This window comes from Perissodus microlepis, chromosome 19, assembly GCF_051167445.1.
Source record: "Perissodus microlepis isolate ML-2025 ecotype Zambia chromosome 19, ASM5116744v1, whole genome shotgun sequence".
NCBI classification, from domain to species: Eukaryota; Metazoa; Chordata; class Actinopteri; order Cichliformes; family Cichlidae; genus Perissodus; species Perissodus microlepis.
The window spans coordinates 15,942,770-15,956,759 of NC_140479.1; the positions used below are offsets into that span (position 1 = coordinate 15,942,770).

Sequence of the window (13,990 nt, forward strand, 5' to 3'; positions counted from 1 at the left end):
TCCAAAGTGCAGATTTTCTGCAACCATGAAAAAACTGACTACACAGTGATGCTTTGGTACCAGCAGCCACCCGGAGAGACGGCTATGAAACTCATTGGGTTTTTAAACGTCAACACTCCAAAATTTGAAGATGAAAATAACGATAATTTTGAAATCACTGGTGATCTGAGTGCGATTACAGCAAAAAACGGTTCTCTGATAGTCAAGAAAGCTCAAGGACAAGAGCACAGTGCAACGTACTATTGTGCAGCAAGTAAAGCACAATGACACAAAGTCCCTCTGAACTTTACAAAAACTCAACAATATTTTTTATCCTTGTGGTTTGGATGAAACAAGTTCTCAGACACCTGCTTGAGTGGTTGTTTTGTGGCTTAATCCAGTCACATTTACTAATACGTGTACTAATACACTGTTTATACAACTAAGAAGGAATCCCAAATAAGCAACACAAAAAACCACAATGTTATTTGACATAACCATCAACATTAAGGGTCAGAGGTCTGTTTCTAAATAGTTGCCAAACCCCTTTATGAGCTCCCATAGGTGAAAAAACTGAGATAATGATGTATAAGAAAAGAAGACATAAAATAGAAGGACTATGCGGGCTTGCACAGCCCAAAGGCTCAGCTCTCTTAAACTTGCTGACAAATAACATTCTTATACAGATTTTTGGGTTTCAATTCAGGTCTTTTTTTCTTTCCTTGCTTTAGATTCTTTAAGGATTCTGATGGTATTTTTCACAGGTTCCTCACTCATTGACAAAGTCTACTAAAATCCAGCTGGTGTGTATAAAAAGGTGTGTATAAAAAAAAAAAAAAAAAAAAAATCAAGAAAAAAACAAAACAAGGGAAAAACAGCTCAAATCAACTGTTAAGAGAGTCTAAAAAACGCAACCAAAACCTCTGATAGAAGCAGGCATACATTTTAATAGGATATTAGAAAAGACTTTATGTCATTCCGCTAGGTGGCGATGGAGCTCAATGAATACTAATATCTAAACATGCAGTAGCTGCTTCAAAGAGGAGGGTGTCGATAAAAGTGTCCAATGCTAAAGTTACTCAGTTTGTAGTCGAGCTAAAGGCACCTGAGCATAGTGCAGTCTACTATACACACAGAGAAAAAAGAAAAAAACTTTTAAAATTAAACACACTCCTCCCACATCTTGGTAAGATCCAAGCAAGCATAGTGTTCACAGCACTTTCCTCTTAAACCTCCGTGGGGTGAGTCATATGATCTGATGTCAAATCCCAGCAATTTAAATGTTTAAACTCTTAGACACTTTATCAAAGGAAGGTCAACATGATTAATTTTTTCTTTTTCTGTTGCCTGACAGGTAATAGCTTGTTTACCATTTATCTTCTGAACATGGAAATCATTTCATTAAATATATATCATTTGTTGTGATTTAAAAATAATATTTTCTTCATTCTCTATCCAGGTGTCTGTCTGGGATTCCCTCTGAGTTCATCACAGACGTTGGATCCAAAGTGCAGATTTTCTGCAGCCATGAAAAGACCGACTACAGGATGATGCTCTGGTACCAGCAGTCACCTGGAGAGACAGCTATGAAACTCATTGGGTTTTTAAACGTCAACACTCCAAAATTTGAAGATCAAAATAACGATAATTTTGAAATTGGTGGCAATCTGAGTGGGAGTACAGCAAAAAACGGTTCTCTGATAGTCAAGAAAGCTAAAGGACAAGAGCACAGTGCAACGTACTATTGTGCAGCAAGTAAAGCACAATGACACAAAGTCCCTCTGAACTTTACAAAAACTCCAGATGATTTTTTTTTTTATCATTGTGGTTTTGATAAGAGAAGCTCTCAAGCACCTGCTTGAGTGGTTTTCTTATGGATTGATCCATTCATGCAAAATTGCACTAATATAATAAGCAGTTTGTAAAAGCAGCAAGGATGCACAAATGAGCAAATATGTGCAACTTTATTTGACATAACCATCAGCATTAACCGCTGACTTACTCCTGCAAGCTTTATGAATGTTTGTATTCCCTTTACTACCCCTAGGAATTGCAACAAGAGATCTGATTTCTGTCAACACCAACAAAATGATCCGTCTTCTTATTTTCTGTCAGCATAGGGTTCACGGTACAGGGAATTCCATGGTAATTCATATTTAAAAATTCTGCATAATTTGGTACAGAATATGCTAATGCTTCTGTGACACTTAATGTTTAGACACAAAGTATTCTCTACAGGTTTTGAAACTATTCAGAGAAATTTCTGAACCATTCTTTAGGCTTTAGGTTTTGAAAAATAACCTTCTGGTACACCAGCTGTTTTGGGGTTCAATTTCTGTCTTTGTTATTTTCAGTCCTTAATAAATTGGCCCTACATCTGTAGCGTAGTGGTTATTCAGTGTCCACTGCATCAAGGCCCATTTTCTAGATAACAGGACCGAGATATGATTACAAGGATTGAACGTACAGTTGTTCTTGAATATATGCAACACAACATGATAATCACTGTCCTCTGCACAAGATTTAACATCACCCAGGTAACATGGTGTTTTTGACTTTTTCCAAGATATCCTCTCATATTTATTTGTTTATATTCTGGAGGGATTCAATGACTTGACTGTTATGTACTTCCAGTAGGTGGCGATGGAGCTCAAGAAATGCTGATATCTAAACATGCAGTAGCTACTTCAAAGAGGGGGGGTGTCAATAAAAGTGTCCATGGGGAAAATGTTAGAGTCACTTACTGTGCTGCTTTCAGACAGAAGCTCATCATGCTGACATTATTTAGTTTGTTTTGGCTCAGTGGTAATCACATTCACCATTTAAGAATCCCACTTTATATTCTCTATAGGTTACCTATCTATAGGTTTATTGTTCATTTTCTCTCCTTCTAGGTCTTTGTCTGGGTGTTGAAGTTCACCAAACACCTTCAGAAGTTTTCAGAAGTCGTGGAGACGAAGTCCAGCTGGTCTGCAGCCATGGAAAGACCGACTACACATTCATGCAGTAGTACCAGAAATCCCCTGGAGATCAAGCCCTAAAGCGCATTGGACATTTAAACTACAACAACAAAGAGCACGAGAAATCATTTGAGAAACATTTTAATATTACAGGAGACTTGAGTGGAAGTAAACCAAAGAATGCTTCTATGTTTATAGTGGACCTAAAGCCTGAGCACAGTGCAGTGTATTACTGTGCAGCAAGCTATGCACACTGAGTGGAAAACACCTTTCTTTAATACAAAAACTCAGAACCATGAAATCCTCAAAGTGGATGGTTTTAAACTGAACAGACTCCTCCCACATCTTGGTTAGATCCCAGCTGACTACAGGGTGATGCTCTGATCCCAACAGCTGCAGGGAGACAGCTATAAAACTCACTGGGTAATTAAACTATCCAGCTGTCACATTTGCAGAACAACATAGAGATAATTTCAATATCACTGGAACTGTGGGTGGAGATGCTGCAAAGAATGGCTCAATTAATACCCAAGTCAAAGGACACGAGCACTTTCTGCCACTGTGCAAGCAACACACAATGACAAAAAGGTTTTTTTGAACTTTACAAAAGCTCCACATATTTGATCATTGCTTGTTTTGATAAGACAAGCTCCCACCACCTGCTTTAGTGGTTGTATTGTAGCTTGACTATTTCATTTTTATTTAAGTAAGCATGTAATTTAAGTACAGTTTACATAACCAGGAAGGAAGCACATATTAGAGCACTCTTTCACATACTTAAACAAAGCATCTCCATATGAAAGATTATACTTTTTACCTGTAGAAAACACACAGATCCATCTTTAGACTTGTAAAACTAATTCACACATCCTGAAATACTGTATAATTAATCACAATTTTGATTTTTATCCGTAACACTGTTAATAGTAAAGCCGACAATTAAATCTATTTTTAAATACAACATGTAGACTAAAAGGCACATTTACACAACAACCACAGAAAAGCACAAACATGACAGTTTACTTAGAGAAAGCTCCGCCCAGCAATCTGCAGTTTCGTCTGCAATAAAGTGATGATTCGTCATCTCCTCCCTTTCCCCTCTTAAACCTCAGTCATGTCAGATAGGCAGATGATTCTCAGTATAAACAATTGTGTGGTCCAATTTCATTAACTCATAGCCACTAAAATCTTATATAAAGTTTCTAAACACATCTAAAGTCAAGCTTTGAATACAGACAAGATGATCTCCCTTTTAATTTTCTGCTACTTGTCAGGTAATAATTTGAAAAGGTGCTAATTTCTTTAAGTATTTAAGGAAACACTTGCACTCTGATACATTTTAGAGAAACAAGCCAAAAAACAACCTTCACAAGCTAAAATTCTCTTTTATCTTTGTTCTAGGTGCTAGTCTGGGGATTGAGGTTCGTCAGTCTTCCTCTGATATCGTCGCAAAGGCTAGTGACAAAGTTCAGATTTTCTGCAGTCATGATAAAACTGACTACAGGATGATGTTCTGGTACCAGCGGTCGCCTGGAGACACGGCTATGAAACTCATTGGGTTTTTAAACTATGTAGCTGTCACACTTGAAGAACAATATAGAGATCTTTTCAGTATCACTGGAAATCTTGGGGGCGATTCTGCAAAGAATGGCTCACTAACTATCCAAATCAAAGGACGAGAGCACATTGCAGTGTACTACTGCGCAGCAAGCAAAGCACAATGACAGAAAGCTCCTCTGAACTTTACAAAAACTCCACATAATTTTTATCATTGGTGGTTTTGACAAGACAAGCTCCCAAGCACCTGCTGTAGTGGTCGTCGTTTGACTTGATCCATGTTGGATGTTTTTAAAGCACATACTGTTTACAAAACCAAGGAGCAGACACTCCTCCAAGCCTTATAAAGGTTCACATTTCCTTTTCTGCCACTAGTAGTTGCAAAGACATCATCACTAAACATATTCATGCAGTAAGACACTACTATGCAGTGCTCGTGAAATACTGTAATTCAGATATCCTTAAAGACTGCACAGCCTAAGTAATGACAATTTATGGTTGTTATAGTCAGTCAAATAGGATTTAAATCAGTTTTTCAATCTGTAAACAAGAATGTTGTTCTATTCCAGTACACAGAAATCTTCAGGGAAACATCAGTTGAAGAAAAAACTCCTCCCAGCAAATGTAAAGCAATGACGTATCATCATCATCACATCCTTTCCTTCTTAAACCTCAGTTATGTCAGCTGGGCTGTTAATTAGTATAAACACTTGGTGTGATCTAATTCTAGTCATTTAAATCCACTAAACTCTGTTATCAAGCTTCTAAATGCTTAGAAAGTCTAAAGGCTTTATGTTGTTAGAGATAAAATGATCTGCCTTCTAATTTTCTGCTGCCTCCCAGGTAAAAATTTTAAAAGATGTCAATGTCTTTAAGCCTGGAAATAACAGATTTTTATATTTGTTTTAATTTATCAGCTATCAAAAGCTTCTCTTTTCTTTTTTTGGTCTAGGGGTTTTTCTCGGGCTTGAAGTCCGTCAGTCTTCTTCTGATATCATCGCAAATGTTAGTTCAAAAGTGCAGATTTTCTGCATCCATGATAAAACTGACTACTATTTGATGCTCTGGTACCGGCGTCCACCCGGGGAAACAGCCATAAAACTCATCGGGTATTTGTACCACCAACAAGTCACAATGGAAGATCAGTACAAAAGCAATTTCATTATTTCTGGAGATTTGACTGGGAGTACAGCAAAGAACAGCTCTCTGATAGTCAAAGCTGCACAACAAGAGGACAGTGCTGTCTACTACTGCGCAGCAAGCCAAGCACAATGACAGAAATCCTCTGTGAACATTACAAAAACCTCCATAATCTGGAACCATCAGTGGTTTGAAACCAGAATGGAAACAAACTGACATCAGACACCTGGTTTTGTACTTTTGGTTTTTAATTGAGATATTATTTTGTTGATTTCTTCCAATTACTCATAATAAAAGGTAATTATTTCTAATATATAATAAAAATCTGTTAAAGCAGCATGTCTTATATGGATGATTAAAATAAGAGCATATATTCTGTATAACCTGCAGGACTGCAATGATACACCATCTAAAAAACTGGTAACATTCCCAAGTTTGAGGTTTGTTTTATATTTACAATGCAGTAAATCTTTGCTTATCAAAACATTTATCATTGGCGGGACTTTTAGAAAATGATAATGAGCATTTTCCATATTTTCTGATATTTAACAAGCTAAACAATGAAAGAATTAAAAACTAAAATATTGTCATCTGCAGCTGAAGCCACTCCCCTTCTGCCTACATCTTACTAGCTTCTTCCTGAAATGGCAATCAGCTCAGTGACATGGTGCTTTCAGCAGAGACTGTTTTAATTTAAACGCTTCAGCACATTCATGACTTTATCGCCACATCTCTACATTATGATTAGATTTCTTTTTTTCTTTTTCCTCACAGGTAACTGCTTCATGGTGACGTGACACACTGCATTCGCTTATTTTAAAATCATTAATTTTTCTATCTCTGCTTACAGCAGGCATCTCTCTGGGGATAGAGATCCATCAGTCTCCGTCTGCTGTAATCAAAAAGGTCAATGATGATGTACAGCTAATCTGCACCCATGATAAAAGTGACTACAGAGTGATGCTTTGGTACCAGCGATTACCTGGAGAGACAGCTCTGAAACTTGTTGGATATGGATATACACAGTTCAAAGATGACAGCGTGGAGGAACCATTTAGAGAAAATTTCAAATTAGAGGGGGATTTGAATTCGAATAAAAAGAACGGCTCACTTTTCATCAACAAACTAAAAGCACCTGAACATACAGCAACGTATTTCTGTGCTGCCAGTCAACCACAGTACATCAAACACCCATCTTCTCTAAACAAAAACCTCTTCCCATGTCTCCTGTTACAGAAGAACCTATTAGTCATCATATTCAGCAGCACTAAGACTCAAGGCTATAGGAAGTATTTGTCAAGGAGGCTTTCTGGATAACAAGAAATCTTACAGATTATTCACTAAAAGAAAAAAGATATTTATAATTTTTCAGTTAATAATTAACTTGAGGGGAGTAATGATGACATCATGAAACACAGTGTCAACACTTTGAGCTAACTGACTTTGAGGAACAGCATTATTTTTATATTCTTAAATTAAGCATCAATAGCAAGGATTTCTGCTCAAAAAACATTTTTTATTTTAAAAACCAGTCCATTTGTCATTGAGTACACCTGCCCCCCCCCAAAAAAAACAAAAACACAAGCTGTTGATGAACAACTCTGATTTCACTACATCACTTCCTGTCTCTCCTTTTGACTCTCAAAGCATTGAAGAGACTACTTGTGTGCTGACATCCAACATGAAGCCATCTAGTTTCATCGTTGCCGTCCTAATCGTGTTCTGGATTAAAGGTAAAACCGAACTCTTACAAAATCAGTTTATGTGAAGAAAAAAAGAGAAAAAAAAAAAAAAGGTAAATATTCAGACGTCTTTCTCCTTTTTTCCCCGTCTCTTCTTCTCCAGGAGCTTATCTCAGCAAAGAAAAACAGCTGTCTCAGTCTCCAACTCAACTGTTAGCGGAACCAAACAGACAAGTGAACCTGACCTTCACTCATAACATCACTAATTACGATACCATTCTCTGGTATCAGCGCTCACCAGGCGACACCTCCCTGAAGCTGATTGCCTACGTCTATTTTACAAATCTAAATGTTGAGAAGCCATTTGAAGGCAACTTTCAGGTGAGTGGAGATGGGAGAAAAACAGTTTATCTCCATATCCTGAACCCACGACACCCGGAAGACAGTGGAGAATATTTTGGAGCAGCACGAATACACAGTTATAAAGATGGTGATGCTCTCATACAAAAACCCTCATCCTGATCTGGTAGATAACAGTACCCCAACAAGAAACCACACAGACTTTGTGAAACTGTACCAAGTTAAAATAGTGAAACTGCAAAAAATGCTGGGCTGTTTTCAGACTATAATTTTTGATCCAAACTGCATGTTGCCTTGATAAAATGTACTAAATGCTTCAAGGATGCATTATTTGCAAAACTTTGGTTGCACAGAGTTTATATTTACAGATTGCTACTAACACTTCTGACACGCCCACTAAGCATTGCAAAGAAATAAGTTGTTCAGTCTGGAAGCCATAGCATTGCACGTGTCATTTTCATGCTAAATATATATATCTATATCCATACATCTATGCCCAAGCAACAAAATAATTAAGCAGCCACACACCTGTAGAGCATGTGCAGAAGAACAGAAGTTTCACACTGAGGTTTTCATTACAGATAAAACCCCCAAAATTAAATTTGTTGCCATTACCAATTTCCAAAGAAAGTGATGAATTTCACTTTGGAAGAAACCTGGCTTTCAGTTATAAATGCTGCTCTCCATTTTCACCCATAAAGTTCAAATAACGTTTTTCCTTCAGTCTCTTTAAAATGTTTTATGTCTAAACAAAAGACTGAACAGCAGAGAGCAGTGGTGACACATGAGCATAGTAAAAAGAAAGCTCCTCCCTCCTCATCACAAATGTACAATAAAGGAAGATGTAGTGTCAGGGTGCTTTCATTGATAGCTTTGTATATCTATATCTAAATCATAGTTATATAGAACGCTGCAGCGACAGTGAAGATTAAGCATCGCTATAAGGATTTTAAAATGTTTGTTGTATTGTCTTTGTCTTTGTTTGCAGGTAGGTAGAAAATAAACAGATGTGTGTACTTTCTCATGACAATATCAAACCAGTTTTTCTTTTTGTCCTAGACACTGTGCTGTCAGCACTTGTGATTCAGCAATCACCTTTAAATCTTCTGATAAAACCAGAACAGCAAGAAGCCAAGCTCGATTGCTACCATGGAGACAATAGCTATCCCTACATGTTCTGGTACCAGCACAAGTCAGCAGCAGGAGGTCAGCGGACAATGGACCTGATTGGACAGCTTCATTATGAAAACCCAACTCTTGAAAAGACCTTTAAGAGCAAATTTAACATAACAGGCCATTCAAAGGGCAAAGCTCAGCTTGTAATCTCCAATGTTAACCTAGAAGACACAGCACAATACTTCTGTGCTGCGAGTCAGCACGGTGTTTCAACTCTTCTGCCTGCTTTACAAAAAGCTGGTGGCTCACAGCATCAAAACCACACCTGCATGATTGATAAAGGAGAAGTGACAGTTCTAGAGTCTACTTTCACACAGTTTCTCTCACTTTGGTCCCTTTATCACTGATCACATTCTGGTGTCATTTCCTGCATTGCTGGCTCTGTCTATTTCTACCCATTTAATTTCCTATTCTAAAGGAAAAGAGACTCCTGTTTCTTTCTGCAGATCAGGTGAGCGCTGTGGTGTTTCACAAATCTCCCCAAGATAGTACAGCTGCAAGCATAATGATGCCTCCCTTGTAATGATGCTCTGGTATCGGCAAAGACAGGAGAATGTGTTTATAACTGCTATGGATGTGAACAGTCCCCAAAATATGAGGGTCAATTTGAAGAATAAGCATAACTTTTACATTTGTTGCTTTTTAAAACCAGAGATCAGGCTAAGAGTCGGACAGCCAATAAGAATGAAACAGAATGAGGATGATTTTATTTGCAGAATTATTTTGTTTGCAATCACAATTATAATTTTAGAGTAATGTCCCATTCCTATCAAACAGCTAGGAATAGGACAGATAGGAATACTCTGGCTGCTGTCCGTGTGTCACAAAACACTTTATGTCTAAATAAAATGACTGAACAGCAGAGAGCAGTGACAACCCATGAAAATGCTAAGATAGCTCCTCCCTCTTCTTAACACACATGTACAATAAAGAAACATGTAATGTCAGAGTGTCTTCATTGACACCTCTGTATATCTATCTCAAAGTCAGTTACATAGATCATTGCTATTTAAGGATTTTCTCCAGTAAAGTTTTGAAATGTTTGGAATTTTGGTTTTGTCTTTGCTCACAGGTAGGTAGAAAAAAAAAAAGATATGTGTACTTTCTCATAACAATATTTATCCTTCCTGTGATCCTTCAGTTTGGTTTTTGTCCTCTAGACTGTGGGCTGTCATCACTTGTGATTCAGCAAACACCTTTAAATCTTCTGATAAAACCAGAACAACAACAAGCCCAGATCGAATGCTACCATGGAGCGAGTGGCTATACCTACATGTACTGGTACCAGCATAAGTCAGCAGCAGGAGGCCAGCGAGCAATGGACCTGATTGGGCGGCTTGAATATGGTGCCCCAACTCTTGAAAAGACCTTTAAGAGCAAATTTAACATAACAGGCCATGCAACGGCCAAAGCTCATCTTGAAATCTCCAATGTTAATCCAGCAGACACAGCACAATACTTCTGTGCTGCGAGTCGGCACAGTGTTTCAACTCCTATGCCTGCTTTACAAAAAGCTGGTGGCTCACAGCATCAAAACCACACCTGCATGATTGATAAAGGAGGCATGGCAGTTCTAAAGTCTGCCTTCACACAATCTTTCTGTCTTTGCTCAGATTCTGATGTCATTTCCTCCACAGAGATCTACCTACAGTGTTGGCTCTGCTGAATTTCCACCCATTCAATTTCCTGTTCTAAAAACAAAATGACTCCTTGCATCACCACCCTGACTTTCTTGATTATCTCAGCAGCAGGTAAAGTTTATCAACACAAAGACAAAAACATACTCTAAATTTTCACACTTTCCTTGCCTTTTCTTTTTACCTGTATTAAGTCCATTCAATGAATGTAAATATTATTACCATATAGATGATAAAAGATATATTTCTGCTTACTGTGTTTCAGGTGTTTCTGAATCCGTTCTGATCACTCAGTGGCCCCATTACATCTCTAACCCTTCCAATGGCTCGGCAAAGATGCACTGCTACCAGAATGACACAGACTATCAATATCTGTACTGGTATAAACAGCCTAGAGGAAAAAGCTTCCAGCTAATTGTGGCTACTGTAGCTGGAATTTCACAGTTCGAAGAGGGATTCAAATCTGGTTTTCAGGCAGAGAAAAATGACAAGCAGTGGTCTCTGACAATAACCAGTATTCAGGAAAAAGATGAGGCTGTTTATCTCTGCGCTGCAAGGCTACACGGTACTGTGGCAGACCTCAGAAGCATGACAAAAACATCTGACTCAAGCATAAGTAATCGACTTGAGGAGGTGGGGGGAAACCACACTGTGGAGAAGATAATAACAGCAATTTTTACCATCAAGTTTGTTAAGTAAATAAAAAGGTAAGAAAATGTTTTCTAAAATATTAAAACACTATCTGCATTTTTTCCCCAAAATAATGTTCTTACACATGGATATTTTCCTCAGACTAACCCGCTTGTGATGATGCAAGGTGTTTTAAATAAATCCTGCCAATAGATGGAAGCACAGCACATGGCATAAGCCCTTTACAATGGGAGTTTAGTGGTGAGACAAGCAGCAGATACTCACTGCAAATAATTTCCAGATTCCTGAACTTCCATACTCAGGCAGCTTGTTCATTGGGCAGACACCACATCACTAACAACCCCTCAAAAATGTAACTTAATCTTAAGTTACATTTTTAATTAAATTTCAATTTGAACTCCCAAAACAATCAATTAAATGCAAATACTGTACTGACTCGTTGTAAACTGTTTTTTTATTCTCTTTGCAGGTCAGGCGAGCGCAGTTATATTTCAGCAGTCTCCTCCACAGATAGTGGATAAGAATCGAGAGATCCAGATAAACTGCAAGCATAATGATAGCTCCCTTATATTAATGCTCTGGTATCAGCAATTAAAGGAGAATACATCCATGACCCTCATTGGCTCTGGATATGAACAGTCCCCAAATTATGAGGGTGAATTTAAAGAACAATTTACTATCGCAAGGAGCAGCACAGTAGAAGGAACTCTGACAATAAAAAACACAGATGTGTCGCACTCGGCTGATTATTTCTGCGCTGCCAGCACACAGTGATGTGGTTTAATGCTGCTCCCTCACTAAAAACCCTCGGCATTTTTCTGCAAGTGAGGAATTGTACACGCACACATAGCTTTTTGCTGGTTTTCCTTAGAGTTGCAGCGAGAAACAAGAGGACTGGATTACTCCATAGATTGCTTCTATTAAATATGGTTTTTATAAAAATGAACAGAAAGCACTTTAATTTAGACTACATACAAAGTGCACTGAATCATAACTTATGTAACATAACTTAGAGAGGGCAGTCCATCCCACCCATTAAATGTTTCTGCTCTCATTCTGTCACAAATCGCCCCTGACGCTGGTCTCCACCCTGACTACACTCTCTTCTTCACCTCTCCTGTGCACTGCTGGATGGTTGGAAATATTTTTTTCCAATCTGGAAATCATAGCAATACACACACAAATTTCATACTGAACACCCATGCCCAAGCAACTTGTTCATTGGGCAGATACCACCACACAGTGCAGAAGAGCCCAGTGTGGCATTAATCACTAACAACCCCTAAAAAATGTAAGTTATGCCTCTCTCTTAATAATGGTTAAGGAACTTGATGCATGCTATTTTAGAAGATGCCTGGATTTCTGTTACACCCATAGATGGAAGCACAGCACATGACATGAGGCCCCTATAACAGGAGTGATAAACTAAGCACAACAAACATTCTCCTCCCCCTTTACCCTGAGCCTCTTTTTAAAATGAGCAATCACCTTCTCCCATCAGTGTTTGAAAATGTCTTCACCTAGTCTTCTTGTCATCATCTGGTTTTCGTGTAAGATCTTAAATTTCAATTTGAACTCCCAAAATAATCAATTAAATGCAAATACTGTACTGACTCGTTGTAAACTGTTTTTTGTTCTCTTTGCAGGTCAGGCGAGCGCAGTTATATTTCAGCAGTCTTCTCCACAGATAGTGGATAAGAATCGAGAGATCCAGATAAACTGCAAGCATGATGATAGCTCCCTTGTAATAATGTTCTGGTATCAGCAAAGAAAGGAGAATACATCCATGACCCTCATTGGGTTTGGATATTATCAACAGTCCCAAAATTATGAGGGTCAATTTAAAGAACAATTTACCCTCACGAGGAACAGCACAGTAGAAGGAACTCTGACGATAAAAAAAACAGACGTGTCACACTCGGCTGTTTATTTCTGCGCTGCCAGCACACAGTGATGTGGTTTAATGCTGCTCCCTCACTAAAAACCCTCAGCATTTTTTCATGTTGTACATGTGCACATATCTTTTTGCTGGTTTTCCTTAGAGTTGCAGCACAAACCAGGATGACCGGATTCCTCCATAGCTTGCTTCCATGAAATATCTTTGTTATAAAAATGAACAGAAAGCACTTTAATTTAGACTAAATACAAAGTGCGCTGCAGTATACCTTAGGTATCATAACTTAGAGAGGGCAGTCTATCAAAACCATTAAATGTTTCTGCTCTCACTCGGTCACAAATCACCCCTGACACTCGTCTCCACCCGTTCCATCCTGACTGTGCTCTCTTTCTTACCTCACCTGTGCACTGTTGGATGGTTGGAAATAAGTTTTTCCAATCTGGAAATCATAGCAATACACACACAAAAAACTGAACATCCATGCCCAGGCAATTTGTTCATTAGGCAGACACCACCACACAGTGCAGAAGAGCCCAGTGTGGCATTCATCACTAACAACCCCTCAAAAATGTAACTTATGCCTCTCTCTTAATAATGAATAAGGGAACTCATTGCATGCTATTTTAGAAGATGCCTGGATTTTTTGTTACACCAATAGATGGAAGCACAGCACATGGCATGAGGCCCGTTTAACAGGAGTGATGAACTAAGCACAACAAACATTCTCTTACCCTTCACCCTGAGCCTCTTTTAAAATGAGCAATCACCTTCTCCCATCAGTGTTTGAAAATGTCTTCACCTAGTCTTCTTGTCATCATCATCTGGTTTTCTTGTAAGATCTTAAATTTCAATTTGAACTCCCAAAACAATCAATTAAATGCAAATACTGTACTGACTCGTTGTAAACTGTTTTTTGTTCTCTTTGCAGGTCAGGCGAGCGCAGTTATATTT

At 38.3% G+C, this 13,990-nt stretch overlaps 1 protein-coding gene across 1 annotated transcript in view; it reads left to right on the top strand.

Moving 5' to 3' along the window:
* The window catches only part of LOC146365690 (M1-specific T cell receptor beta chain-like), a 29,957-nt gene that overhangs the window by 927 nt on the left and 15,040 nt on the right, over positions 1-13,990 (top strand). The window lies entirely within an intron of this gene.